At 43.9% G+C, this 5,000-nt stretch overlaps 1 protein-coding gene across 1 annotated transcript in view; it reads right to left on the bottom strand.

Annotated features, from left to right (window-relative positions):
- filip1l (filamin A interacting protein 1-like) overlaps positions 1 to 4,751 on the bottom strand; it is a 34,246-nt gene extending 29,495 nt beyond the window's left edge. The window contains 1 exon segment of the mRNA NM_001110486.1: positions 4,707 to 4,751. The gene's annotated coding sequence lies outside the window, so the exon portion shown is untranslated.
- Between the last annotated feature and the right edge of the window lie 249 nt (positions 4,752 to 5,000).

Raw genomic sequence — 5,000 nt, 5'->3', positions numbered from 1 at the left:
GTGTGTGTGTGTGTGTGTGTGTGTGTGTGTGTGTGTGTTTCCCAGAGATGCGTAAAAATGTGCTGGATAAGTTGCCGGTTCATGCCGCTGTGGCGACCCCTGATTAATAAAGGGACTAAGCCGAAAAGAAAATGAATGAATGAATAATGAATGTACAAAAAGATATTTTATCTGCAATTTTTTAATTATTTATGCATGAAAATAGTACAATGAATGAATGAATATTTTCTGAGCTGATGGATTAAATAAAAGATTGAAATAAACAGCTCTGCGTAACTCAGACTGCTGTTGTCTGTTGGGATGTCCCAGCATCAGTGCTTATTTTGAGCTCTGGGTTCAGCTAACAGCACCTCTTGAAGAGGCGGGGCTAAAGAGAGTAAAGGCCTCATCTGATTGGTCAGATTTGGATAAACATCCTATGCATGTAGCACACAAAACGCTCGATTCATAAATTCATTTAATTTACTGCACTTCTCTGTGATTTGCATACTGCATATAGTATTATGGCAATAACGAACCAATCACAATTCCCCATCTGGAAGGACCAATCACAATCCTCAGTCAGGCTGCCTCACACAGTGTCATGCTGTCAGCTTTGAGGACGGGCATTCCTGTCCAACATGGCCACAATCCAGCTCCACAAAGATATGAAGGAGGACTGGGCTGGCCTGCACAGAGTCCTGACCTCCACCCTAATGAACACTGAATGATAGAGGGATGGTCAGAAACTCCCATAAACACACTCACAACCCTGCGGAAACCTCAGAAGAGCTGATTGAGAGAAGAGTGGTCCAGCTCAAACCCCTGCAGGATTCAACAACAGCACCATCATTGAACAACACAAGCTTTAATGTGTGCTTCTGACCTGACGGGACACTGACACACAAACATGCTTCCTCATCATCATCATCATCAGTGACAGAAACGAGCAGTCTGTCATCATTACTCTTCCTTATCAGTCCCACACCAGTTTCAGTTCATTTATCTGAGAGAATAAACCTGTGAACACTGACCTCAATAGTAGGAGAACTAATACTGTGGAAGTCAATGGTTACAGGTTTCCAGCATTCTGCAAAACAGCTTCATTTGTGTTCAACAGAATCTGTTATGGGAGAAACACAGGTGATGATGAACACAGACGATTCCTGAATCTGTGTCTGTAATGAACTTAGTGACGCCTCAAGATCGTGATCAGCTGCTGTCCTTCAGGAGAATCCCACACACACACACACACACACACACACACACACACACACACACACACACACACACACACACACACACACACACCTGCAGATAATCTGTAATCCTGATTCCTGATCCTCCTTACGGTTCTGCAGGCCTCTGATCAGCTCTTCACAGCTGAAGCTCTGGATTAAACACTCATCTGTCACTCTGAGTGTGTGTGTGTGTGTGTGTGTGTGTGTGTGTGTGTGTGTGTGTGTGTGTGTGTGTGTGTGTGTGTGTGTGTGTTTGTTTCAGTCCTGATCCTGCAGAGCCAATGCATACGGAGCACATTTACAGTTCAGTGGCAAAGAGTTTGAGCTGTTTGTGGATCTCAGAGACACATGAGGGGAATATCAGGACCTGTGCCAGCCGTATCAGTGTTTCTCACACACACAGACACACACACACACACATACATATACATATATATATACACACACACATGCATACACTATCTGACAGAAGTCTTGCTGTAAATCTCGGCTGTAAGAGCAGCAGATAATAACTGTTCTTCTAGTTGTTGATGTGTAAGAGTGTGAGAAGGTGGATTTCTCTGCTGGATCATCTGCTGATCTGCATCCCAATCACCACCAATACTGCAGAAGACCTACTGGAACAAGCATGGACCAAGATTCTCACAGAAATCAGTCAAGTTTGGTGAAGGAGACATCATGGTTTGGGGTTCATTCAGTATGGAGAGATCTGCAGCATCAACAGCCTGAGGTATCAAGACATCTGTGCTGCCCATTACATTACAAACCACAGGAGAGGGACGATTCTCCAGCAGGATAGCGCTCCTGCTCATACTTCAGCCTCCACATCAGTCATGATGGAGTCAGACACAATCTTCATTCTGTCTCCACTGCAGCAGGACTTTATATTCTATACTGGACATTATTTCTGTTCAGTGATGAGACTTTAGTCTGAGCAGAGTCAGAGCGCACTGTCCTCATCAAATCAGTCAACATCAAGACATGATCAGATTTAATACTTTTAAGGGTCTTCAAGTTTCTCTACACTGATTTGCTAACTTAGAATACTTTTTAAGAGCCCGTGGACACCCTGTAAGCATCATCTAGAGGCCCTCGCCTTTCATATAAGACACTTCTGATACTAAATCATCAACTAGAAGAACAGTTAGTATTTCTGTCCCTAAAAAAGGCGACAAGACTACTGTCAGGTAGTGTGTGTGTGTGTGTGTGTGTGTGTGTGTGTGTGTGTGTGTGTGTGTGTGTGTGTGTATGTGTGTGTGTGTATATACACAGGTGAAGTCAGAATTATTCACCCCCCTTTGAATTTCTTTTCTTTGTTAAATATTTCCAGATGATGATGAACAGATTGAGGAAATGTTCACAGTGTGTCTGATAATGTTTGTTCTTCTGGAGAAAGTCTGATTTGTTTTATTTCGGCTAGAATAAAAGCAATTTTTTAAACACCATTTTAAGGTCAATATTATTAACCCCTTTAAGCGATATTTTTTTCTTGATTTTCTACAGAACAAATCACTGATATACAATAACTTGCCTAATTCCCCTAACCTGCCTAGTTACCCTAATTACCCTAGTGAAGCCTTTACATGTCACTTTAAGCTGTATAGAAGTGTCTTGAAGAATATCTAGTCTAATATTATTTACTGTCATCATGACAAAGAGAAAATAAATCAGTTATTAGAGATGAGTTATTAACACTGTGATGATTAGAAATGTGTTGCAGAAATCTGCTCTCCGTTACACATAAACTGGGGGAAAAAATAAACAGAGGGGCGAATAATTCTGACTTCACCTGTATACACACACACACACACACACACACACACACACACACACACACACACAAACACATACACACACGTCACACACACGTCACATATATGGACACCTGATGCGGGATCCACTGGAGCTCCAACAGCAGATCCAGAGCAAACACTGAACATTCATCACTACATCAATCATTCAGGGTAGTTTAGCATTATTAGCACGCAGAGCTAATATAGAGTACAGGATAATGTGCATCCAGCCGGTGGTTATCACAGAGTACAGCACAACAGGTTAATCAGCAGCGGATCTATGACACTGAAGGGTTTATTCTGTGATAACCACCGGCTGGATGTACATTATGCTGATTATTACACGAGGACTGAACTACTGCACACTAAACACTGATCTGAGCTCAAACCCTTGCGAAACACACAATCAGACAGTCACAGCTCATCCAGAACACTGCGGCCAGGATAATGACCAGAACCAGAACATCAGAACACATCACAGCTGTCCTCAGGTGTCTACACTGACTCCCAGCTACAGTCAGAGCAGAGTTTACAGTATTATACTGCTCTATACATCACTGAAGAGTCTACGAGCTCAACACAGCACAGATATGAGTGAACACACACCTGACAGATCACTCAGATCAGCAGGATCAAATAAGTCAGTCAGAGCAGGGGAATCGGCCTTCAGCTATAACAGCGCCCCCTGCTGCTGGAGTCAGCTTCAGCTATAACAGCGCCCCCTGCTGCTGGAGTCATCTTCAGCTATAACAGCGCCCCCTGCTGCTGGAGTCAGCTTCAGCTATAACAGCGCCCCCTGCTGCTGGAGTCATCTTCAGCTGTAACAGCGCCCCCTGCTGCTGGAGTCATCTTCAGCTGTAACAGCGCCCCCTGCTGCTGGAGTCATCTTCAGCTGTAACAGCGCCCCCTGCTGCTGGAGTCATCTTCAGCTGTAACAGCGCCCCCTGCTGCTGGAGTCAGCTTCCAGAAATGATCAGATGTGCTCCAACATTAGTTTATGATCTCATGTTATGAATATATACATTAAAATATGCTCAATGTAAAAAGAAAAGTGCTGTGCTGAAATGTAAAGTATTAGCTTATAGTGCATAATGTTGCCTGGACCTCAGAAATACAGGCTACATGTCATATAATGAGTATTATTATGTCATATTCACATATGTTCAACGCATATTCAACCACGAGCGGTACACACACCACAGTTTGAGAAGCGCTGCTGTAATGTGTGAGAGAAACGCTATTAAACAGCATATAGAGCACACTCATCCTGTATTGATCATCAGTATTGCTATATTGATGAGTGCTGTGCATTAAACACATCCACTGGAGGACCTGAGTGTGTGTGTGTGTGTGTGTGTGTGTGTGAACGCAGAGATCTGACCGCCGGCTCAGACTAACACAGCTCATTCACAGAGAACACTGATCCTGACACACCAGACGACATGCCCTTCAGCAGATCACCCTGTTCCTCCAGCCTCTGCTTTCCAGAACGTTTATGTGTGTGTGTGTGTGTGTGTGTGTGTGTGTGTGTGTGTGTGTGAGATGATCAGCTCAATACAACACAGACCACAGAGAAATCAGCAGAACACCACAGTCAAAAACACACACACACACACGACTTGCAGATCCGCTGCAGAACACACACACACACACACACACACACACACACACCATAATATAGAGCGCGTCTCACCTCAGCACTGGTGATCGCCACTGTTTCTCCACCGCTGTGATTCTGCTGTGATTCAGTCACATTCAGGACGAGAGAGAGAGAGAGAGAGAGAGACTGAAAGGGGGGGCTGCAGTGGGAGGAGAGAGCAGATATCAGAGCTACCTCTAAATATAACACACACACACACACACTCACAAGCACTGACATATACTCACATGCAGACACACACACTGAAACACACATGCATTGAGATACAGAGACAAACAGTCATATTAACGTTTAAACACACTTGCGTTGACACACACACACACACAC

Source organism: Danio rerio, chromosome 11, assembly GCF_049306965.1.
Source record: "Danio rerio strain Tuebingen ecotype United States chromosome 11, GRCz12tu, whole genome shotgun sequence".
Classification (NCBI taxonomy): Eukaryota; Metazoa; Chordata; class Actinopteri; order Cypriniformes; family Danionidae; genus Danio; species Danio rerio.
This window is presented reverse-complemented; position numbering and strand designations above follow the sequence as displayed.